The sequence below is a fragment of the Camelus bactrianus genome, chromosome 36 (assembly GCF_048773025.1).
Source record: "Camelus bactrianus isolate YW-2024 breed Bactrian camel chromosome 36, ASM4877302v1, whole genome shotgun sequence".
Taxonomy (NCBI): Eukaryota; Metazoa; Chordata; class Mammalia; order Artiodactyla; family Camelidae; genus Camelus; species Camelus bactrianus.
The window spans coordinates 1,323,972-1,349,970 of record NC_133574.1 but is presented as its reverse complement, the minus strand read 5'-3'; the positions used below and the strand labels follow the sequence as shown (position 1 = coordinate 1,349,970).

At 49.9% G+C, this 25,999-nt stretch overlaps 1 long non-coding RNA gene across 1 annotated transcript; it reads left to right on the top strand.

Moving 5' to 3' along the window:
- The first annotated feature begins 18,306 nt into the window (after nucleotides 1-18,306).
- On the top strand, nucleotides 18,307-22,960 carry LOC141576191 (uncharacterized). Its single transcript, XR_012504443.1, has 3 exons — nucleotides 18,307-18,440; nucleotides 21,570-21,762; nucleotides 22,495-22,960. It is a non-coding gene; the product is annotated as an uncharacterized LOC141576191 (long non-coding RNA).
- The last annotated feature ends 3,039 nt before the right edge of the window (nucleotides 22,961-25,999 follow it).

The window sequence follows — 25,999 nt, the reverse complement described above, 5'->3', positions numbered from 1 at the left end:
TATGAATTGCATTGATGTCAGCATTTATTAGGGCTTGGTTTATCCCACTAGTATTGGGGCACTTTTTGTAACGTTTTCCTGGGTGGCCGGAGAGAATACGTATTCTCTAATTGTTGGACACAATGTTTCACCTGCTTAGGTTGGGCTGTTATCTGTGTTACCAAGATCTTCTAAATTTCTATAAATACGTTGCCCTGAGCTATCAATAATTAAGTCATGTTAGAAATATACCACTATTTCCAGGGGGCTGGGGAGAGGGAGGGAGGGACGGATGAATAGATGGAGCACAGGGGATTTTTAGGGCAATGAAATTACTCCGTGTGACACCATAGTGGTGGCTCCCTGTCATCATGCACTTGTCAAAGCCCATAGAATGTACAACATCAAGAGTGAACCCTCATGTAAACCGTGGACTTTGGTTGATAATCATGTGCCCACGTTGGTTCATCGATGGTACCAAAGATGCCACACTGATGAGGGATGTTGAGGGTCGGGGAGGACGTATGTGTGGGTGGGGCTACGTGCAAATTCTGTATTTTCTGCTCAATTCTGCTGTGAACCTGAAACTGCTCTAAAAAAATAAAGTCTATTATAAAAATAAAAAAGCAATATGCCACTACTGTGATGATCGGTTTGCCACTTCCTCCTTGGGTCCCATCAGGTTCAACTTTGGATGTTCGCGTTCCCGGGATTTGATGCCTGTAAGCCTGGCTGTTGTATCTTCCAGGTGAATTGAGTGTCTTTATTCTTGCTAATTCTTTTTATAAACTTGATCTCTGTTTTTGCCTATTATTAACACAGCTAGAGCAATTTGCTTTGCTCTGATTTGAATCCTGCTAGGATTTTAAAAACCCAGTCCTCCATCTCTCCTCCTCTTCTTTTCTTTTTGCCATCCTTACGTTGTAGGTAGGGCCCTTGTAAACGACATATGACTGTGTTTCTTTTCATTATATGTGCTGGTAGCCGTTCTTGTTTTAAAGGGGTGGTGAGTTCCTGTAGACTCTTGGGCAACAGGCAACATTCTGTCTTCAGGTTGGACGAAAGCCCCTGGGCACGCTGGTGGCTCCCACCACTCAGAGTCTTCTTGTCCAAGATTGCTCCAAGTTACTGAGATTTTTCTTTGCTTGTTTGCATGGACCTTATTCGGTTTGAGAACCAGGAATACCCTAACCTCACAAAATGAATGGGGTCATCTTTTTTTTTTTTTTTTTAATAATAATCTGGAACAACTTCTTCTTCACAGTTTGGGAAATGTGACTCCCAAATCAAATTTGTAAGCTAACCAGATCAAATGATGGTCAGACACGATGTAGGCCACAAAGTCATCTTTAACATTTCACTAATGTCAGGGCTGCTGGTGCTTGTTTAGTTTGCTTCTGAACATTCTAAAACATGCCTCTCAGGCTCTGGTAAGTCTTTCCAGCAAAAGACTTTAAAAAAATATATATTTCCTTACTGGCTTTTTAAAAATAAAATTGTATAAAATATTTCTCATAGATGCATTTTATGGTTAATATATTTTAAATTGATTTTTCTCCTTCGAAATTACTTTTAATTGAGAAAAATTCCTCCCCAGGTGCTGAGACATCTGGTGGTTTAAATTCTGCTAAATGGAGAATATTCTGTTAAACTCTTATTAAATACATACGTTGCTTTGTATTTAAATACTTTCACAGACACCATCTTTTTGCCTTTATCCATTAGGACCTTTCCTTCGACAAATATTTGTAAGAGAAAGCTCATGACATAAATTGTCTCTTTTTTGGGTGATTTTCTGGAATGTTTTGAGACGCCAAATTGAGATTTGCTCAATACAGGATAGGAATTTATCCAAAATGCAAAAACAAAAGCTCTATCGAAATACTGTGTCTCCACGTGTAGATAACCCACGATGCAATTTACAGACGTTCACCATGGAATCTACGTATTTCACTTGCGTTCTCAACATTGAATTTCTCCACCTCTTTGTCTGCTTTCAGCTTGGAGCCGGACACAGTGACTGGATACGTTCTCAGGTTGCTTCAGTTTCATTTTCAATCAGTTTTTGTTAAGATCTAGACACGCTAAAGACGTTTAGCCCTAAAGATGTTTGGTTTTTGAATACGCTGGTTACAGATCTCCATCTGATTATGAGCAAAAGAGACCCCGAATGTACTTGTTTGCAAGCTGGCTGACACTACCGTTGGACCCATACTTTGAGTGACAGCCATTCTTAAACCTTATTTCCAAAATCAGGATGATAGTGAGCAGCAAAGAGAAAAGCATTGTGGTGCACAAGGTTTGTTTGTTTGTTTGTTTGTATTCAAATCAATGTTGTCACAGAAGCTTTGCAGTTTACTGCAATTTTAAATGCAAATAGAAGTCTTGACAATCAGTTTCCCTTCTGACTGGGTAGAGTAAACTTTTAGGGTTTTATCTACTTATGCTGCACAACCAATTCCAAGAACACTTCTGCGTCCTAAACTTCATCCTTTCAATAGAACTTTGTCTTTGTCGGTATTTAATTCATTAGAATTCTTTTCAAACGTTGCTGCAGAAACCCTTAGGATGATCTTCAATACTGAGCATTTAAACAAGACCCACAGTAAACTTCACCGTAGTCACAGTTCTATGTTTGACACATTGAACTTCAAAAATTTTACTTTGACTCTACACACGAGTTGAAAGCCTGAGTTATTATTTGAGTTTGAATGTTTTTCTACTTGAGTCATTGGATGCCCTTGGTCTAAAACGCATGCCCGTTAGCTGTTTGCAAAGCTCTCCAGCTAACAGAGTCGACCAAAAGTGAAAAGTCTGAAGTGAGTTTGCTGAGTGGGAGGCATGGACAGCAGACGTTAACAGGGAGAGTTTGCTAAGTTGGGCAGACGCAAAGGACTTTCCTTACTACTAGCAATAAAAAGCTGGAAAAATGTTTGTTGAAGTTCCCATGGACAGGGACAACTTCAGCCAAAAATATAAACTATGTTATAAAAAATGCATGAGGACAAAACGAGGAGATGCTAGAAGTGTCTCATTGGACGTGAGAGAAATGCATTGGGTAAGTGGACACCCCGATTAGGGCGGTGCACGGGGAGCGGAGGGAGGGGACCAGGGAGCAGTGCGGTGTGTCTGCCCCGTGTCCGGTGATTCTCAAAGGAGAGGTCTCCAGTCTGCTCCTTGACCCTGCAGCTCCTCGTCCGCAGGGAAATTCAGTCTGGACTTTGGCAAGTTTGACCTCAAGGCTGACCTCCGATCACTGCGAGGCTTTCTCAAGCCTCTCATCCTCAGAGTTATTGGAAGAGAGACTGAGAAGTCCAGATGAGGGCCCAGGCTTCCAGCCACATTCCCTCACCTTGCTATCACCTGAGGGCCGTGACCTTGCCTTTCCCTGTAATAATGTTTACCCTTGATCAGATTCTTTCTCTCTTTTCCTCCCTCCCTCTCTTTCTTTCTCCCTTCCTTTCTTCCTTCCTTTCTGCCTGCCTTCCTTCCTTCCTTTCTTCCTTCCTTCCCTCCTTCCTTTCCTTCTTTCCTTCTTCCTTTCCTCCTTCCTTCATTCCTTTCCTCCCTTCCTTCCTTCTTTCTTTCCTTCCTTTCTTCTTTTCTTTCTTTCTCTTTTCTTCTTTGCTGTGTTTTTAACCTGCCGAGGTATTCAATTATTAACTATTTTTTGTTAATCTACTGCATGCCCAGGACCATGCCAGGCATGGGGGTAAAATGAAGAATGTAATATAAACGTGTGCATGCATATAGAGGGAGACACGTATGTATAAATACACTGACGTGTATGACTGCACACATACATGCACATCATACAAATGCATGAAAATACACGTACAAAGGGAATGCAGGCAATGACAGTTTCTGGGAGGTGATCTTGCAGGTGATTTTTAAGATTTTTTTTTTCAAATGCTTGTAAAGAGCCAGGAAAAATGTCCTGAGGAACGTTTTTAAAATAAAGAGACGTGAATTACTGACTCGCGTGCTCCGTGGCCGTGAGCCTGGCACCATGGATGGGATGCGTTGCTGCTGCTTGAGGACCACGTCCGGGTTGGGGGGGGGTGACTCAGCACTACTGCCAGCTAGTGGCGGGTCGCTGTAATTGCAGGCTTAGCTCTTGCCGCAGATGGCTCGCCTCAAGGTAACTTTGGTTCCGGAACGTTTCTGTTCTGTGACCTCTCATGGTGAGGGACACGAGTCCCTCTAATGGCCATCTCATTTCTTCCATGGAGTGGTTCTGTGGTGGGGACTGATGAGCAGCTTGGCCTGTAAAATCCTCCACTTGCAATGAGGTGCCCCTAATAGGGTTTGGAGACAAGGAAGCATATTAGAAATGATCAGAACCATCCTGGCAAGAAATGACCAGAGCCTGAGCTAAGAGCCCCCCGCCCCCAGGAGAACGGTAGACAGAGACGACCTCATGAGACGGGGGGGGGGGGGGCCTAGGTCAACGGGTTCAGTGACTGCACACGGACATCAGCGAGACCATGGAGACGTGGTGACGCTCCGGCGTCTGATTAAGCAGGTTGAGGAAATTCTCAGGGGTTAAGGTGAGAAAGACTGCTGGGTAGCTTCAGCCAGCAATCTCAAGTACCACCTGGTCCCAGTGGATCATTTATACAATCACAGATAATTGATTGAATAGAGCCTTGCTCAAATGAACCCAATACCCTTTATTTTAGCTGCCTCCTTTATCCCTCCAAAGCAAGGTCATTTGTTTCCTTCTGTCCTGGATCCTGTACTGCTGGGGTCCACGTAATGACCTCTCAGTTTTCAGTACACATTATCTTTGCAAGCAGGTGATCCCAGGATAATTGGATTTTTTCCCAAGTCACTTTATTAATCCTCTTTTGAAGTTTTCCCCAGAGATGACGTCTTACTCTTAAGCACAAACAAAAGTACTCTGACTGCTCTCGCGCTGGACCATGTGATGGTCCACCATGGATGGAAAAGGCATTCTTCCCAAATCGTCTCCTTACGTGGGTTACTCTTGTTCACCGTCCTTACTCATTCTCAGCCTTTTCCCCCTTTACCAACTCTCGGGACGCCTAGTCTGTATTTCAGAAATCTAATTTACATTTGAAATTTTCACCAACAGGAAGGAACATAATTTCTCAATTTAATCAGTAACACAGGCTGGACTGGGATAAGGGGCAACTCTGAGTAAGCAAGTGAAGAAACGGTGAAAACAAACATTGAGTTTCTCAAATCTAAGATGTGTGTTTCCCATATGTTCACGTTCCTGGTGTTGGAATGCATTTCATGATCGATATGTGATAAATCTGTATGTTTTAATCATACAAGGTACTCTACATCAGACAGGAAATTGATCTCTAATTTTGGCCCACCTTGAATGCTTGCAAATATGATTAAATCTGTGCTACGTTTATAACCAGTGGCAACTTTCTAGAGTAAAGAAAATAGAGTTACATAATTTCTCTTATGGGAAGCCTTGTCTTGAATGTGAATATGATGACTGGGTGTTTAACAGAGTAATTTGGGAACTTGAGTAATGATGCCCAAGGGCCATTCCATTTTTGACCGTTTGCAAAATTCAGCTTCAAGGCAAAGTCATGTGTGGAGCCAATGGGAGATCTATATTTGCATTTTGGGGCCAGACTTGCTTCCTTTAAACCCTAAAATACTGCTGAAGATCTAGAGGAAAGAGGAACACTTTCAACTGGAAAGGGTCTGTGTTGCTTTTGTCCTTGAACAAGAAGAACCACTTTGGTGGGCATTTCGGATGAACTGTGTTTAACAAGAGAAAGGTGACTTTCTGTTTAACGGCAAATGCAGAATGAAGTGTAATTCTGGGTCCCGGCGGGAGAGGAGCTTGGATAAGGAGGAGATGGGACAAAGAGAATTCCCATTTTGGCTTTGGGGCGTGCTGCCCCGCCTCTCATTCACTACAACTGGCATGCGATGGAGAATTCCAGACCCTCCGTGAGAGCTGACGGTGTTCAGAAAGGTCCCCCAGGACACCAGCAACACTCTCGACAGCCACACTCCTTACGGGGACAGGGTGGATTGAATTGTGATGGGGTTATTTCAGACAAGTGGCAACTCGAAAAAGATACACTGTTGTGTTTTTTTTTTAAAAAACACTTCATTTTTTTTCTTGTTTTTTTGTGGGGAGGAGGGGAGACAGAGGCGATTCGGTTTATTTATTAATTTTTTATTATTTATTTTAATGGAGGGGCTGGGATGGAATCCAGGGCCTCGTGCACACCAGGCACATGCTCTCCCGGTGAGCTACACCCTCCCGCCCACATAGGCTGGTTTTGATGCTAACATAGCAGTTACTCCACATTTACCCTGCACGACACTGCCCAGTGCTTCCCTAACTCCAACACGAGGGTTTTTCCTCCCGTCTCCCCGTTTTTCAAGAAGGAGCAAGTTGGGAAGCGTTACAGTCAATGACAGAACGAACAAAATGGGGAAGGTGACCTTTAGCTGAAAAATAGGAAATTAATTCTAAGAACTGCCAGCTTGACTCCCTCCGCCAGCTCATGATGCAGACAGTGTGCAGCTGTGTTAACAGCAGCCCAGATGGGTTAGCTGTTCTGAAAGAATTTCCCCCACGTTGGAAACCTTAGCTCCAAACACAGAATGTTGGGTACTTACCACACACTTCAGGGAGGAAAGAGAATCCGTGCTCTGCTCACCCAGTTACCAAGTAACCAGACCTGCCTCTTCCAAGGACACCAGGTTTCAGGGAAACTCGTAGCCAAGGGCCAGCTTTGCTTCCGACCTGAAGGTCCACTTCTTGGAGGTTTTGCCTGTAAATCTAGAAGAGGGTACGGTGCAGTGGAACGATCTCTGAATTAGGAATCAGAGCCTCTGCTGAGAGTGTTGTCTCTACCACGCACGTCCTGTCTTGGACCAATCATGCAATTTCTGGGGATGTGACAAGAGGACCAGCGTTAGCCACGCGGCTCAAAACATTATCATAAAAATCAAAATATGACAATGATAAAAGAAAAAAAAAAATAGCGTCCCGGGCATTAGGATAACGCATGATGTAATTGTTACTAGGAAATTTAAGTGATTTATTTAGCGTCTTCTCATTTTTACAGTGTCCGTGTTCTCTTTGCATAAAATCAGGACATTTTCTGGGGCTTTCCCATTTCCAGCTTGCTGGAGGGTCTTCCGATCCAGGCGAACCAGAGCCAACCCGTGTTGTGATCCGACGGCAATTAACTTGGGGGTTGTCCATCGCAGCATCATGGCCGTGCATGCAAGTTCGGCGTTAGGCTGGACTGAATCCGACCACACGGCCCCTTTGGGAGGCGGGCAAGGTCCAGGAGTGGCTTTTATACATGTTTCAAGCAGAAACTAGCATTCTCATTGACAGGTGACAAAGATGAGCTCGAAGGGAGACAGGCAGCCTGAGAATCTGATCGCACGGATTCAGCCCAGCCTGGTGGTCTCGCTTCCCCATTCAGCTGGGGCTCCGTTTTCCTTTTCTCGGGAAGTCCCCACAGTTTCCGTCCCCAGCGCGGGGCCACTTCTCCTTGCCGGCCGCTTCCTCTGCTGCCTCCCGTCTTCCACAGGCCTCACCTCAGGGCGGATGGCCGAGCGTGGCCTCATCTTTTGGCCCTGATTGCACACTTCCTCCACCCGGTGCCAACTCTCGGAAGATCCCACCCTGAGCACAGTCCTCTGAGCGCTTCTGAGCGTCACCCACGTCTCCTTGAGCACACTTCCCTTTGAGCCCCCTGGACCGTGGAATGCAGCCTCTTTTAAAGTCTTCTTTTCATGCTGATAAAACTGCGCCTACAAATCTGGTTTAGACAGAAATTCTGTCTTTGTAACTTGTTTGCCTCAGAGGTGCAAACTATTATCTTCATCGTGGTTTTCAACTATTTTCTTTTCTTTAAAATTCTTTTTTTGTTTTTTGTTTTTTGGTAGAGGGAAGGCAATGTGGTTTCTCTATTTATTTATCTATTTTTTTTGCTTTTGATGGAGGCTGGGGCTGGAACCCAGACCCTCGTGCACGCTAAGCACGCGCTCTCCCCCTGAGCTATACCCCCCGCCTTCAACGACTTTCCTAACATGATTTATTGACTAACGGACACCGACGGGTGCATGGATTTTCATAAGAGTGTATGTTTCTGGGTGATTATTACCTGCCAGGCACTGTGCTAAGTAAGGGCTTTCCACGTGCTGTGCATTTTAATTTTAATTTTCATACTACGCTCTGTGTTGGGTACTGTCATTAACCGATTCAACAGGAAAAGGGAAGGAAGGACGGGGAGGCCTGGTCAAGGTGATGGATGCCGTGGGGAAGGCAGGTGCTCGGGTCCTTGTTCAGGCGTCCGACCTCAGACACTGAGCTCTCGGCCAGGACACTCATTGCCTCCCTGGCGTTGGTTCCTGAGCGATTTATTTACTTACCTAAATAGTCAATGCCAAGTCTTTGCATTCAAATACACACACCTGTGATTCAGTATTCAGATTAAACAAGTTTTTTTTTCAACCCAACAAGTCATCCAGATATTCGTATTCTGGGTCAAGTAAGCAAATCTTGGGACAATCAGATATGCATATTTTAATTTTGAAGCTGAGCCCCGGAACCACGGAGCCTGACAATTAGTAACAGGTGGGCGGTGTAGGACTGGGTCCATGGTTTCGTCTTAGTTCATCAAAGCTACATTTAGGAGAATCTTAGCTTGTTGCCTTGTGAAAACTCTGGCTTTTTTCTAGACGAGTTTTGTGTGTGTGTGTGTGTGTTTAATGCTGCCTAAATGAATGGAGAACGATGGATAGACATCACTTGTTTTTCTAAACTATTAGCAATTCCTTGAAGTACAGAAAAAAGAATGCAGGTAGTATATTTCTGGCAGACAGTGCGACACAGTGGGATGGATGCGACAGGGGGGCACTGAAGATTTTGGCTTCCATTCCAGCTCAGTTCCCTGGAAGTCCACATAAAAGTTCATCACAGTCAGCTGACGATACACACGAGCTCTCCTTCACACGTTATGTAAACTTGGGGAAGCCAACCCAGCTTTCTGAATCTCGGTTTGTTTTTTCATGCGTTCATTCATTCACTCATTTATTCGTATTTTAAGTCACTGCCTATTCCCCTCTGTGCGGGTAGGTCACACTTCACTTGTCTCTTCATCTGTTGATGGACTTTTAGGTCATTTCCACCTTTTGGTTATCAAGAACAGGGCTGCTCTGAATATTCATGTGTAAGTTTTTGTTTGCCCACTAGTTTGGAAATCTTTGGGGTCTCTGCTTGGGGGTGGAATTGCTGGGTCATATGGCAACTCTATGTGTAAGTTACTGGGGAACAGCCAGGCTGTTTTCCACCAGCCACGGCACCATTTTACAGCCCCACTGGTGGCATATGAGGGTTCCAGTTTTCCCGTATCCTCGCTGACATTTTTAAGTCACGGCCATCCAGTCAGTACGAAGGGCTCTCTCGTGGTGGTTTAGAATTCAGTCTCCCCTACGACTGAGAAGTTGAGCGTCTTTCCATGTGCTCGTTGGCCATTTGTATATCGTCTTTGGAGAAATGTCTGTTCAAATCCTTTGTGCATTTCTATACTGGATTGTCTGCCTTTTTGATGCTAAGTTGTAAGAGTTCTTTATATAATGATATATCTTTATAATACATATAATTATACTTTATAATTTATAATTAAATCACAGACCCTTATCAGATATAAGACATAAATTTTTTTCCATGCTGAGTTGCTTTTTTTCCTCGTTTGACAGCATCCCTTGATAATAAAAGTTTTAAGTTTGATGAAATCCAATGTATTTGTTCTGTTTTCGCGTGTGCTTTGGTGTTACGCCTAAGAAACCTGCCAGATCCACAGTCATGAACATTCACTGCCATGTTTTCTTCTAAGAGTTGTAATGTTTTAGTCGAGGTTGCTGATAAATTTTGAGTTAATATTTGTATATTTTGTGAGGCAAGGGTGATTCAATGTCATTCTTTTGCTTGCTGATACCCAATTGTCCCAATACGGTCTGTGGAAGACAGTTCTTTTTTCATTGAGAGGTTTTGGTACCCTCCCCGGAACTCAATGAGCCCCAGATGTATGGGTTTAGTTTTGGACTCTCAAGTCTATCCCGTTGATCTGTATGTCTACCCTTATGCCAGCACCACACTGAAGGCTTGTAGCAAGCTTTGAAAATGAGAAGTGTCGTTGTTCCAACTTTTGTTCCTCTTTCCTTCTCAAGACTGTTTTGGCATTTGAGGTCTCTTGCAACTGTATGTGGAATGTAAGATTGACTTTTCCATTTCTGTAAAAAAAGGATTTTGGGATTTTGACAGAGATTACACTGAATCTGTAGATCACCTTGGGGAGTATTACCATCGTAATAATATTAAATTCTCCAGTCCATTTAACACAGTTTGTCTTCCCACTTTTTTATGTCTCCCTAATTTCTTTCAGCCATGTTTTGTAGATTCTACCGTACAAGTGTTGCCCCTCTTTAAATTTATTAAGTATTTTATTCTTCTGGATGCTGTGGTAAACGAAATTGCATTTTCTAATTTCATTGTTTTGCGTTGCTTGCTGGTCGTGTTTGGACTTACAACTGAGTATTGATATTGCTTCTGGCAAACTTGCTGGACTCATTTATTAGTTCAACTTCTTTTGTGGATTCTTTAGAATGTTCTGTCTATGAAGTCACAATATCTGTAAATAAAGACAGTTTCGCTTCATCCTTTCCAATATGAATGTGCTTGCCTTCATTTTATTTCTCTAGTGCCAGGACACATGACTACAACCTCCCGTAAATGATGACAAGAAGCAGTGAGTGGATCGCCTTGTCCTGTTCCTGATCTTAGGGGAAAAAATTTCAGTCTTTTCCTATTAAGTGAGATGTTAGCTGTGGGTTTTTCATAGAGCGTTTTCTCAGGTTCGGAAAGTTTCCATCTCATATGGACTGAACTGTGCCCATCCTAAATTCATCTGTGTTTAAGGATTTTTATCAAGTCCTTTTTTCTGCATCAGCTTAGATGACCACGTGGTTTTTCCCCTTTGTTTTATCAATATATTGTATTATATTAATTAATTTTCAGATATTAAACCAACCCTGCATTCTTGGGATAAGTCCTACTTGGTGTATCAACTCATGATTTATAATGCATGCAATATGTTGCTAGATTTTGCTCGCTAGTATTTTGTGGGTGGATTTTGCATCTATATTTGTAAAAGACACTGGTCTGTTTCCTTTGTCTGGTGACAATAAGGATTTTAGAATTCACAGAAGGCAAGGAGCAGGGGCAGACTAGAAATGCTTCAAGGCTCCTAACCAACTAGGAAAATTTCTTCAAATGACAAGACAGTGCAGAATGAGCAGGAAAATGTATATTGCATTTTATGTTTATCTTTGACACTTACTTTAAGGTTTTCTTAATCCATTTTATCCCATTTATATAGTTAATTTTTGAACTGGCTAAAGAGAGAGGAACCAGGCTTTGTGTCTGTGCAGGACCTGGTATCAAGGCTATAATGAGCCTTTGAATGGACTTTTCCCAGTCCCTCTGTCTCTCTATATTTGAGGGGTTGTCTAGGAATAGCCTGTGAAAAACAATGTTAGCCTGTCTCTTTATCGACTAATGTCAGATTCCAGTAAATGTTAGCATTTCTTTCCTGTATAAACTGGAATTAGTGACTGGGAAGAAGCATTCTGGTACTGCCAACATTTCTCAGGTTGTAACCACACTATTCACTTAACTTCCCCCGGACAAACTGTACACGTATACGCATACACACACATTTTGTATATACACGTGTGTATGTCTTTCTGGGTATATACGATGAAACGTAATTCTACTTTGGAACATTTAGTGAGAAGGAGGCAATGGTTCACAGAGGTGATCCGGGTGGCTTAAGTCTACAGTTGAAATCATCGCATGGGGCTAAAAAGTGAGGTAGTGCCTGAGAATCAATTTCTCATCTTACGGTGTTGCACGTTTGCACAGTAGTTCTGACACAGATGAGAGGCCTGAAGTCTTAACCTCGGCTGTTTAATTTCCCTCTTCCGAGCGACAAGGGAATGCTCACGGCTGGAAGCTCAGCACAGCACCTCCACCGCTCCCCGCGCTGAGGGAGGGGCCCGAGCTCTGGGGAGGGCCTCGCTGCCCCAGGCAGCCGCACCCCTCCGCACTTTCCATCTGGCTGCCTCCCCGCAGACTAATCTCCCTTCCATTTCCTGATGTGCTCGGTGATTGCCTAGTCCCTGCCTGTGTTACCCCACTTCCTCTGCTGGGAGGATCTCTTCTGCATCTTCCCCAATTCATCTCATGACGTGTGTTGAACTTGTCCACATGCAACTGGCACTCATTCACGCCCTTCCCTCTGGCAGCTCAGTTGAGCTCCTCTGTCTTGAAATTAGGCGAATTCCATAGAAGGAACTCCATCTACAGCCACGTAGGGAGGTACAGAGGTGGCTCTAGGGAGCATTTGGTCTGCAAGCAAACAGGGCTGGAGGACCCCACAGGGCTGAGGATGCTGAGGGGACCCTGGACAAGAGTGTCTGAGGGGCAGGGCTCGGTCAAGTTTCAAGAAAACCTGTCAGCTCTAAGAACGGGGTTGGAATAGGTGGGAGGGGGCAGGATACAAGTGGCAAATGGAGTGTAGACTTGATGCCAAATGGGATGAAAACGTCTGGAAAATTGGCTTCCAGGGACTAGAACCCAGCCACCTTGTGAGGTCCCCAGAGGCCAGGCTTCAAACTCCAAAGGCACACGCTCTGCCGTGCCCACGGGGTTCTGAGGACTGCGTGGAGCCTGTAAAGGGACTCAAAGTCATTGTCCACTGGGTGCACACAGGGCGGGGAGAGCCAGCAACTGGGGACCCAAACCGGAGCTCCTCACTCAGCCTAGCGAGGAGACTGGCGACGTCAGACGCCACCTGCTTGAGTGGGGAGGAGACAGTCTGCAGCAGAGCTGTGAGGACGGGGCGTCTCCGTCACAACCGATTCAGGTCCCAGTGATGGGACGGACTGTGGACATTTGGGTACTGGTGACACTTCCATTAAAATGTTTTCTTAAGCAGCGGGAAAGGTACGGGGTCATGGGGTTGCAGCACCATGTCAGAAAAGGAGGCCCACTGGCCAGGCCCAAGGGTAAAGCCCTTAGATTTTTCAGGTGCGAGAGGCTCCGTCTTGTCAGCGCGTCCTGAAGTGACCACGTGAGTTCAGAAACGAATTCGTGGTATTTGTGAGTTCAAGGCAACTCACAAGATGCCAAATTATAATCATTCTGTTAACTTAGAGTATGACGTACAGGTTTGACCCCTGAACGGCTCAAGTTTGAGCTGCACGGGTCCACTTGTTAGTGAATGTTACCCAATAAATTCCATAGTCCTAATGATCTGTGGCTGGCCTTCCACGGACTCTCACGTGATGGTCCCTTTCTTGCTAATTTCTCAGGGCATCTCTGCTTCTTATCCCTCACAGGGCCTCCGTTCCTCAGCACAGCCCCTTCCCGACCCGCCAGGGAACGTGACTTGGATGCCGAGGGAGGACCCTAATGTAGGAAGGCAGACACGTCCCTGAGAATCTTAACAGAATTCAGATTCTGACTCTCTCTGAGGTCCGAGGCAAGGGTCGAGGGTTTGCGTTTCTCACAAGCCTTCAGGTGACGCAGGTGCCACTTGTCTGTGGACCTCGAGTGACGGGGCTCCCGTGGTAAAGCTGTGGACTTTGGAGACGCACTGTCATGAGTGGTTATCTCGGTTCCCTCCACGTCAGCTTCATGACGCGGGACATCACCCTCCGTCCCCTCTCGGAGCCGAGTTTCGCGTCTATAAAGTGGGACTGCTCCTTCCTTCGTAGGCCCCTTGTGAGGATGGAGGGCAAGACCGTTCAGGGACTTGGATGGTTTCCGTCTTACAATCTTTCCTTCCTACCTGGTCCTTTCCTTTGGGCTCCATCTAAGTCCCTCCTGCAGCCAATCTCTGGCCTCTGTATTTGGATGATCCTGGGACCTTCTCAGAAGCATGCAGGCTGCTCAGGCACGAGCCAGCCCCAGATCCTTTCCTTGGTGGGTGGGTCACCCTTCCTCTGGCCCCCGGGTCACAGCTCCCCACACCCGGGCTCATGCTGAGCCTGGGAACCCGCATCGCCTGCGGACGCCGTGAGAAGACACCTGTCCTCTGCGACGTCATCCAGGGAGGGCAGCAGGCCTGCTGTTGGTGAGAACGTCTTGTTTCTAAACTGAAAGGGGTTTACGTCCATCTGAGGAGTCCCTTTCCTTCTCCCGGTGACCTGTCCCTCTGAGAAGCCGGTTACCAGCCCACGTTGTCCCGAAGGCTGGGTGACCTGCCGGCGCCCCTCAGACGGGGTCCCGCTCCAGCATTTAAACACGAGTCGAGCCCCACTGCCACGGGAGATGGGCAGCCTCAGGTTGCCGAGAGCCGTGGCCACGGGCTTCCTGCCTGCCGAGGGGACACACGCCTGGCTCTTCTGCGTGAGGGCTGCAGGAGGGAGCCCTTGGGCGCCAGACAAGGGGAAGCCGCCAAGGTGTCCATGATTACCAAAGGCTGTGTCAGAAGTATGTTGTCTAAAGTGGAAATTACTGCCCTTGGGTAACAGGAAAAGGCTGGCCATTACATTATTAGTAGGAAATGGGAGATAATGAAATAGATGCCTCGTGCACAGTGTAACCTCGGTAAGTGACTTTGCATCACAGGTCCCCCCCTCCCCGCCCCACCTGCTTCCCAGTTCATTTTCACAGATGGCTCTTCTCTGGGGCATTTAAACTTCGTCTCTCAAATCAAGTGGTGGAATGAGCAGAGAGATCTGCCCCAGCTGTTGCTCTTCTTACGGGGGCCGAATCCCAGTGAAGTGCCAATAAATTATTCCCATAATGTCCTTCTTGCTCATCAGAAAGCCCCTCAGGGGGATCCAAGCTGCCCTGGGAGCTCCTGCAGTGCTGAGATGCCGTGGGTTCTGATGGCTTGTGGGAGTCACAGCGAATTCATTGCATTCAAGCCTTTTTTTTTTTTTTTTTCCTCCACTCTCTTTTTAAATCGAAGCGTTTACAGTGTCGTGTTAGACTCTGGCATACAGCATATTCAGTTATACGCACATACATTCTTTTTCAGATTCTTTTTCATTATAGGTTATTACAAGCTACTGAATGCATTCAGTTCTTGATGGCTCAGTCTTCAAACAGACACATGCAGAGAGACCATTGTAAAAAAAAAAATTTTTTTTCTGTGCATGAATTACAGCTCAGGTCCCTGAAATGCTTGGGAGCCCTTCAACCATAATCTCTGGCTTGTTGCCTGGATGTCCCAGCCTGCTGACTGGTGGGACGATTTGTGGTGAGACATTGGGCACAATGAATGATTGCCCCAACGTACTGGAGACGCAGCTTAACTGCACGGCCGTGTTCACGCAAGTTCTCCATCCTGAGTGACCACGGTTAGAGGATCCATGCTGGCGAGCGCCCCGGGGACCACTTCCACATTCTGCAGCTCCAGGACATGGGTCCCGGTGAGGGGAAGGCCGGGACTGTACAAGTTAGGAGGCAAGTTGGGACCAGGCTCCTGACCCCCAGGGCAGCGGATGGGACCACAGCAAACCTGACGTTGCACACCCGCCCCGTCCTTCCTCCACTCCCACGGCGCTTAGGAAGTGGAGTAGACGACGTGGAGACGGAAGTGAGGCCCCCGGGATGCCCGATTCCGGGGCCACCATTCACAGAATGGTCCCGCGAACGGGTGACCTCTGCACTGCAGAGCCGATGGGGCTGGGCACATGGCCTGGGCTTGGAAACTGCCCAAACCAGTCTTCCAAAGCGTGATGAACACGGATAAAGTGAAGACCCTGGGGGTTAACAAAACTCAAGGGCTCCGAGCTCAGGCCTGGGCTCTTCAGAACGAGCTGTGGAGACCTCAGGGATGAACTGGCCCCGGGGGTGGGATCCAGGCCGAGCCCTCAGAGAAGGGGAAGTTTGGGCCCAGTGTCATTCAGGGCTTCACTGGCTGGGCTCCTAGGCCTGCATCCCCTCCCAGGATGCCTGACGCGGTGGTGAGGACAGCGCTCTGGAGAAGGGCGGCCAGCCGCGCGGCTGGAAGGGGTGATGTGGAACAGGCTGACGGCCACCCCAGGGCTCACCTCTGGCAGGGAAAACAGGAGAGCCACGTCTGGGTACACAGACGCCGCTGTCTGCCCCGACAGGAAGCTGTCTGGCTCTTTCTGGATCTTTCTCTGTCTCACACACACACAGACACGCTCATCCGTGACTCCCCTCTCTGTGGACCAGTGTTCTTTGCCCCTCGCAGCCGTGGCAGAATAGTTCTTAGGTGCAGCCACCCCATGACTGTCTTGATCCCACCTCTAAATTGATGCTGAATTCGGAAGTGTCGCTCCCTGACTCTCATCTGGGGCTGCAGGTGGGGGTTGGCAGGGACATCGTCCTGACAGCGGGACAACAAGGAAGTTGTCCCTGAGGATCCGGGAAGCCAGAGCTGCCCTCCTCCTCACAGGGGGCTTGGAATGACCGGGAACCCTTCCTTGACCCCACTTCCTCTCCCCCAATCCTCTCTCTGCCTTTGGGTCCAAATCCAACTGGGTCCTCCCTTGTTCGAACGCTGCCGCAGGCAGCTCCTCGGTGCAGAATGTGCAGGACGAGGATGGAGTCCAGCCACGAGGCAGAGACGTGAGCCCCCGGAGAGCCCTCCATCCTGCAGAGCGGACACCTGGCGCGTTGTGTGTGTGTGGCCGTCCGCCCCTGGACTGCAGGCTCCCGGTCCTGCAACATGCCTTGGCTTCAGATGTCCCAGCGTCCTGACCCAGGTGGGCATCTTGGGACTTCCCAGTCCCACTCCAGTAACTGGACCTGTCCGTGAGTGAGTGGTCAAGGGACATCGGTCCATCAATCCTGCCTGGCGGGTCTCCTGCAGATGAGTGAATTTTTGAGTTTTCGGTCGCACAGAGCTTGGTTGCAGGCCTGGAAATTACGTAATTCATATTCACATCTCTTCATTATAACTGTTGTTCTGAAGGCCCTGGGAGGGCTGTGCTGGTGTCTGAGCCTCCTAAGGTCATGGTGTGACCCAGGAGTCGGCGTAACTGGCGTTGACTGAACTGCTGTTCCAAGCCAGCCTCTGTGATATGCCTTGTACAGATTATCTCGGAGGGACAGATGGGAAAATCGGGGAACCACAGGGAAAGAGAAGGGGAATTTTGTGACTTCTATTATCCAGGAAAGGACAGGCCTTAAGGGAAAAGACAAGGGGGAGAGAGAGGCTCGTTCGGAGGAGCCGTGATGGGCAAGGCTTGCCTGGAGCCAGCAGGCCCCTGGCAGATGGTGTCTTGTTCCAAAGGCGGAAATGAGCAAAGCGGAGTGCGGTGGGAACCATCCGGCCACAGCACAGCGAGCTGGAGGTCCTGGGAGACCCGGCAGGCATCGCCCACTGCCCTGGGAAGTGCAGTGACCCCCAGCTTCTAAGGGGGCAGAGGGGTCCTGAGGAAGTCACCGACACCCCCAAGCCACGTATGGGAGCAGTTCCCCGGGGTAACTCGCCGTCACTCTGCCCCATCCCCCAGGCTCCCCAGGAGAGCAGCAGCTGCTTGCTATTCAAACGCTAGGGTGGCTGGCCCACCAGCCCTTCTTAAGGGAGACACAGCGCCTGCGACGGGAGGGCCCCGTAGCCACGGACAGCATGCAATTTCCAAACACGAGACTTTTCCATCTCCAACTCCCCCGCCAGCCCGGGTTCGTGGTCTTGCTTTATTCCCCCGCTCCCCACCCCCATCTCCTTCCCGGGGGGGGGGTCCCCCATCCGGCCTTGGTGGATTTGAAGGTGAAGACTGAGCCCAGCCCAGGCAGTAAGAGGAGTGTTTGACCGAGTGGCAGCTGTGCGCCGGGCAAAGTGATAATTGCACAGTTTCCTCCGCCAAACCCAGGACGGCTCCCAGTCTTCCAGATGGGGAAACTGAGGCCACATCCCAGGAAGCGGCCTGGGGGGGTTCCCCCAGCCGCAGGGATCTGACCGCACACTCCGTCCGCTCCCAACCTCCCCTCTCCCAGGTCCTTTCTGGGCTGGATGCTGGCAAACCAAAGGTAGCGCCAGGGAGGGAACCTCAGACGTGATGGGCCGGAGGGAGGACCAGGGCAAGCTCAAGGGAGGCAGGACCCCGGGCAATGGCCCCAGCGCCCCGTGAGGCCGGCCCCTCCCAGCAGCGCTGGGGCTGGACGCCAGGCCTGCTTAGCCAGCATCGCCCAGCTCGCCACGCCCGGGGAGGGGACAAAGGGGCCCGCGGGGGGAGGGGACGCGGAGGGGTGGCGGGGAGCGCGGGCGCGCGCGCGGGCAAGCCGGGGTGGGGTGGGGGGGCCGGGGCGCTGCGCCCCCCTCGGGCCGGGGAGGAGCGCCCGGAGCCCCCGCGCGGGGGGGCGGAGGCCGGCGGAGGAAGCGGAGGCAGCTGGCGGCGCCCAGGGGCTCTCCAGCTCCGCCAGTTCCTCTGGTGCAGAAGCCAAGGTACGGATGTGGTTTCCAACTCTCTGAAGGCCCCTGAAGATATGCACCCTGGCCTGCTGCGTGCTTGATTTAGAGATAAGCACCCGTCTGGAACCGGCGGGAGGGAGGGGTCCCCCGGCCAGGCCTCCCCGCTGCCCGGGCAGATTCCCTGCCCGCCTGTCGCCTGTCCCCCCGCCCGCTGGACGGCGCCCCGCCCCTCCCCTCCCCTCCCCTCCCCCTGCCCCTCCCCTCCCCCTGCCTGATCCAGTCCCCCCAGAGTCTGTCCAGTGACCACAGACCGGCCCTCTCCCCCTGGGAAGCCGCCAGGTCCGTCCTGGATGGACGTAGCAGGGCGTAGCTTGGTCCTCCTCCCCGGCGCCCCCGCATCACCCGGTTCACGTTCCATCCGTGCGCCGGGCTCTGGCCCCTCCATTCCCCTTCCAAAGCCACCGCGCCCCCCTTGCCGTGGCCTCCCTCCGAGTGGGCCTCCCCTCCCCGGCTCCTCAGGCCAGTCCCAGGCCGCCCCTCCGGGTGGCCTCTCATCCCCCATCATCGCTTGCTGGGTACCATCTCTTTCCGCATCTGCGTTCCTCACCCACTAGGCGGTGGCTTCACAGGCAGAGCCATTGCCCTCTGACCTTGGCACCTCCAGCATGTCGCACGAGTGCACCTGTCAACTAGGAATCTGAACACCCTCCGTGCCCACCGCATGCCCAGGGCCTGCCGGCCTTTCCTCCGCATCCCCAGTGTCCTGGGTGGGACCCCACACACGTGAAAAGGGGTTGCAAACTCTACTGTGACATGTGGCCTACAGAGTATCATTCTGATGCAGAGCCCAGGACAGGATGGCAGGGGGCAGGCCCAAGCGAGGAGGGAGGCACAGGAAGGTGGGGACTGGCATGCTGACCGCTGGGCCCCGGGACCTTCCCTGGGGACGGTAAACTGCCTTGCTGGCCCCGGTTCAGCTTTCCCCAGCCTGGGAGGTGACCCCGGGCCCGGGGAGGACCGTGACAGGTCTCAGGGTCACTCGGAGCCCAGTGTGTGTGTGTGCTGGTGGACGCCTCCCGATGCCAGCCTGCTTTTGTTGTGAAGCTGCAGGTGGCTCCTGGGTCGCCCCTCGTTCCTTCTGGAACAGGGGTTCTGGGACACACCTCACCAACTTCTAGTGTCTCCTTAAGTGGGGCTGCATTCAGCCGCATTTGCCCAAATGGACAGCTCCAGCCAACGAGGGCACAGAAAGAGGAAGGTGGCATGGGAGACCCAGCTCCCATCCCCAAGGGACCTGCCACCCTCCATCCCAGGGACGGCCACGTGTTAGCTCACAGACCACCCCCACCCCCCGCCATCTCCACATCAGACTGGCTGTCGGTGCTGGACCTCTGCTCTGTCATGTAAAAAAATCTTAAGCCCCAAGCACAGTATTTCCCCCCTTGGTAGGTTTCTAATGATGTTTATCACATGAATGAATGAAAGAAAGAATGAAGGAACAGTATCTTCAGGCCAACTCTTACACTTTTGAGTGTGTTCGCCAGGAGAGCACGTGGCTGAATGATGGAGGGGCCCGTGGGGCAGGGTGAGAAGAAGGCTTCAGCTGAGGCACTGGACTGGTCCCACTTCTTGTCACACAGAAGCTGCATGGTCATTGGCATTCACTGTATTAATTCTAGTTTTCCTTCATCAAACATCACGATTTATGTTTGCAATTTTCTTTTCTAAATAGGAATACAAATCATGTGCTACTTTTGTGAAATAGAGACTTTCATATTAAAAGCTACTGAACTATTTCAGCTCTGAAAAACATTAATGGTACCTAAAAAATATCAAACATTGGATGAGGAAGATGCAGGATACATAGACACACAACACACAATGGAATACTATGCAGCCATGAAGAATGATAAAACAATGCCTTTTGCAGCAACATGGATGGACCTGCAGAATGTCATACCATATTCAATTCCTTGTAATGACCTAAAATGAAAAAGAATATGAAAAAAATATGTAATGTATAACTGAATCACTCTGCTGGACACCAGGAGCTAACACATTGTAAATCAACTATACTTCAATTCAAAGAAAGATAAAATTTAAAAAAAAAAGCCACCTTTTGTGATGAAACACAATTTGTCTGCTCCTTTACACACTCACTCACTCTCTACCGCACCCCGTGATCTGGGCACTGTTGTGCTCGTTTCACAAACAGAGATGCCACAAATACTCGAAACCTACGTTGCACGTAGGTTTTTCTTATAATATGTGCACATTGTTTCTAATGACACAAAACAGGAGCTTACAAGTGGGCTTTGGGGGTTGGGGGAAGGGATGGACAGGACAAATATGAAACAGACAGCAGGTAGCGCTGACGCCCGGGGGCAGCGGGCTCCCAGCTCCATCTCCAGGGCTGTGATGCCCCGAGCGTTCCTGGACACAGGCAGACACACTGGTGTGACTGGGGATTACGCTCCATCCCTGTGCCCCTGGTGAAGTAGCTTCAGCTCATTTGACACTCACTTACGCAGAGAGACAGTCAGGAATGTATTTGACACTTTAAAGAGTGGACCCCGAGGAGGCCCAGGGCTGAAGCGACTCGCCCCAGCGCCCCCGGGGTGAGCAGCAGGGGAGCCTGTGACCTCCTGTCTCCATCGAGCGCTTCTCGCCCCGGGAGCTGGGAGCACGCTACCTTCCGGCCCGCACACTCCTCCGGGCTGCTCTTGGGTAAGTAGGTTCTGATGCAGCGCGTTGCACAAGGACTGCTTGGTGAGGCCACTGAGTGTCCCCTCCGGCTCGGGCTGGGGACAGAGCTATTGCACAGCAGAGACCGCCCAGATAAGGAGAGATTTGCGTAGTTCCCCGGTCGGTTTGCACACACTCCGATTTGACCCAATGAAATCACTCGTTGATGGGAAAGTTTGGTGAAAACAAGGCATCGCCACCTGCTCTCCCTGTGGCGGAGTGGCTGGTGCAACGCCTCGCGGACGTTCAGGGCACATTCCACTTGCGTGAGCAGGAGGCAATGATTAGCAATACGTGGTCTGCAGGCGCAAAGACCCCGACGCCAGCTCCGTCTGTTCTGTGTGACTTTGGGCAAGTGACTTCACTTCTCTGAGTGTAGGAAAGTCAAGGGTCACGCGGGCAATATTTATGTCACAGGGTGTCGTGGAAGCGAAATACAGTCACGTCTGCCACGTGCAACAGCCCTGTAAGTGTGGACTGTGATGCTGCTGGGATGCAGGGCGGTGTCAGGGAGACACGTTGCTAGGAGACGAGACCTCTGGACCCACCTCTCCCACGCTCTTCAGCATCGTTTTATTTATCTGCTCCTTCGATGTAAAGTGTGACTGATGTAAGTATCTTGGTAACATCTCCCGCTCGCAAGAGGCTGGTATCCAGACGGCAACTCCCCCCCCCCCATCCCAGGCCCCACGTCTCCGTCTGAAAAGGCATCAGGCTGGGCTGGCTGGCCTGGAAGCTGCCTCCTCCTCTGACCGCCCTCCCGAAGGGCCGGTCTGCAGCCAGGGCGCAAGGGTCGACGAGGGAAGAAGGTGGGGAATTGTCTCACTTGAACTCGGTAGACTCCAGGCAGAGCCGGAGCAGTGAGGCAGAGGGAGTGACAGCAGGTGGATCCCGGTGGATCCAGCGGCCTGGGAACACCAGCCAGGCACCCGGCCCGGGGTCACCTGCAAATGGCAGTGACTTTCCCAGCAAAGAGTGTGCAGGTCGAGATGAAAACTGCTTCTAACATTTTTTTTTAAATTGTAGTATTTAGTGTACAGGAAAGAGGTTCAGTAATAGATATATTTCTCCTTCATCATAAGTTATTATAAGACACTGAACGTGGTTCCCTGCACTATACAGCTAGACCTATTGTATATATAAGATAGTTTGTATCTGCAAATCCCAAACTCCTAATTTATCCCTCCCCTCCACCTCTCCCCGGCTCCCGTAACCGTAAGTTTGTTTTCTCTGTCTGTGAGTCTGTTTCTCTTCTGTAAGTAAGTGTGTCATGTTTTAGATTCCACGTATAAGTCACATCATATGGCATCTGTCTTTCTCGGTCTGACTCGCTTCACGGAAGGCCTGTCCTGTCGTCTCGTTGGAAACGCAGTGAGTGACGGCCGTCGGCCAGCAGAGATGTTCAGAATCCGCGCTCCCACGCCGGCTGCCCCGCCTATCGGACTGGAAACAGCCCACTCCAGCCCGAACTCTGCCGTTTGAAAGCTCTGCACTCTGGGACAAACACGTTTTCTGCTTTTTATTCTGTAATCATCAAATTAGGAATGATATTGAAAAATGCCACAATCTATAAAGTATTTTTTTTTAAAGATATGATGGTGGCCAAAGCAAAGAGCTGGCTTTATTCCATTTTCTTTTCCCCCTTGGCAGGAAACCACCTTAATTTTGTGCTTTAAAGCCTTTCTCAGATTCTGCGAAAATGTTTGAAAAGGGTTTGTTGCTGAAAAACAGATCCCAGCCCTTCAAAAAGACAGTTTCTTCAGAGAAATGCACAGTAAGATTTGCCAGTTGCCTGTCCATGGGGGACCCCTCAGCGGCAGCTAAGGTACCACGATTAAACTTTGGCACCTCTTAACAGGAGTGGCTCCTGTCTGTGGCCCCCGGGTGCTCGGAGCCTCCTGGATGTGAACAACCAGCCCCCCCTTTTCCAACGCGGGCTTCCCTGGAGCCCCCAGGCTTGTGCCCAGCCTCTCCCGGAGCTCAGGACGTAGGCCCGGCCACCCTGGGTGCCACATGCCACCGTTCCCTCCCCACGTGGCTCACCTGCTCCTGCAGGATGGTTTACTGAGACGGATGGGGTGACCCAGAGAAAGAGACAGAAGCACCTTTCTGGTGGTTCCCAGACGTTCCCAGCGTCATCCAGGGGACAGAGAGACAAGTTAAGCGGGGATGCCAGTGTGAGGGGGGAGACATGCCACCGGGTGCTGCGGGGGACCCCGGCTCCGACTTGGGGGGTGGGCGCGTGGTCGGGGCTGGTGCTGTCGCGGGCCCATCTGAGCCTGTGCCCTCTCCGTCCTCAGTCTTGGTCCAGGCCTTTGCTCGCAGGCGGGATGCGCGGCCCGAGGAGCGGGTCACCGAGATGGGCTGGTCATGCCGTGCCCCGCTGACCTGACTGCCCCCGCCTCCACCTGGAGTCACCTCCCCGCCCCCGGGCAGGCAGACGTTAGTCACCAGGGCTTTGAACACAGCACAGGGCACACGAGTCACATTTTCCATCAGCGCCTGCCTCCTTCCTGGCCTGGTCCCTCCAACCCCCATTGTCCCTTTGAACGGGGACGATGCCCCTGCAGACCTGCCCCCCAAATGTGTGACTGAGATGGCCATGGGACACCCCCCTACCCCCCGAGAGTGCGGAGATGCTGGACTGTCGCCCGCTGACTTGGGGACACCGGCGGTCCTTCACAGCATCCGACCTCAGTTTCTCACCCAGACTGGGCTCCGGGTCCACCTGTGCGCTCTGATTGGCTGGTGCCAGGACCCAGTCCCGACTGCCCCCTGCTGGCCATGGGCCCGCCTTGCAGGCTGGGCCCTCGCAGGGTTAGTCCTTGTTTTAACGTGGGTACCATCCATCCCCAACCTCAGCTTGGGAGGGACAGCATTCTCCAGCCCCACGCCCTGTGATTTTCCTCCCGGCCCCCCACCCCAGCCCAGACATGCACTTTCCACACCAAAACAGCTTTCTGGGGGAGCGGCCTCACTTTTGCGGGCACCAGCGTCCGGTTGTCTGCAATCAGAATTCTCCAGGAGGAGCAGAGAAACACATCACGGCGCACCCTCCCCACCACACTCAGAGCCTGGACCCGAGGTCACAGCAGCTCCGGGTCGGAAGGGGCGGGTGATCTGTCCTGAGCTCGGCCCCCGCCTCCAACAGCACTGACTGCATTTAGACCAAAACAAAGACATTTTAAACCCATTTATTAAAACAGTAGGTCTGTCCAAGTTGCCTCGGGCCTACTGCTTTGATATGCAATTTTTAAATGACTTCATTTTGGCCCAAGTACCACAGTGAGTGGAGTGACTCAGATGGAGAAAGGCAGATGTCATATGATGTCACTTATATGTGGAATCTTAAAAAAATGACACAAATGAAGTTATTTACAAAACAACAGCAGACTGGCAGACATAGAAAACAAACTTAAGGTTACCAGGGAGGGAAGAGGGTGGGAGGGGTAGGCCAGGAGTTTGGGCTTAGCAGATACAAACAATTATATAAGACAGTACGTGGGCCTCAAAAGGTCCTAACATTTTTTTTTTTTTCTTTTGCAAAGGTAAATGGAGCCATTGACTCAGTAGCAATGATCTGGGAACCCTGTCATCTCACGTCTTTACTCAAAAGGGTGTTCCCTCTCCTGGGACTGCCCGTTCTTTTGTTTGCACCATGAGCAACCCGGCCGTCCGGCTCCCCATCCTTCACGCAATCTATCTGATAAAGATGGAAACACTGCTCACTCTACTGGCTGAGTTTTCTTTGATCAAAGAATTGCAGGAGGCAGAATCATTCAAATAAAGCCAAGAACGGGAGAAATAACTGCACAACGTTAGGAAATAGCTGGGGAAAAGTGGCCGGCGGGGGCGTCTATCCTGGCAACACGATCTGTAAGATTCTGTGCTTCGAACTCTCAGCGGAGGGGCTCGGCGTGGGAGGGGATCTGGTCTCCAGACCTGAGCATCACTCGCAGAGAAGCCAGAAACTCTGCGTGTCCAGGTGTCCAGAGGCTGGAATGACCACCCAGAGAAGGTTCATGCCCTAAAGACAGAGCCAGCGTTTTCTATACACTGAAATTTGCCACATCAGCCCAGGGGCAAGTCCCATGACCACCTTTGGATCTGTGTGCTTTCCCTGGACCCTAAGATTGAGTTCTAACAGGATTTGTGATAGCCAAGAACTGTAACGGTTGAACACTGTTTATGGATAAAAGAAAAAAAAAGGAGCTTCCCCATGAAAAATTTTTAATTGTGTTAAAATACATAGAAAATGGGCATCGAATCATTTTTAAGTGTACAGTTCAGTGGGATTACGTGCATTCACCTTGTTGTGCCAACATCACCACCCTCCGTCTCAAGGACTATTTTCCCCAAACTGAAACACTAACACCCCTTTCCCATTATCCGTTATCCATTCCCCAGCCCCTAGGACCCCCATTCTGCTTCCAGTCTCTATGAATTTGACCACTGTATCTGCTAAATAGGATGTAATCGTACGATATTTGTTTGTGACTGACGTTTCTCTGAGCATAACGTCCTCAGGGTTCACCCGTGTCGTAGCACATGTCAGAATTCCCTTCCTTTTCTAAGGCTGAATAATATTTCATCGTATACCAATAATATTTCATCATATACACCACGTTTGTCTATTCATCCATCAGTGGACACTTGGGTTATTTCTACGTTTCAGTTACTGTGAATTATGCTGCTAAGAATACGAGTGTACAGAAAATGTTCAGGTTCTCCTTCCAATTCTTTGGAATATATATCCAAAAGTGTTTTTTCCTTTTTTTTTTTTAATTTTATTTTTTATTGACCTGTAGCTGATTTACAACGTTAGTTTCAGGTGTACAGCAAAGCGA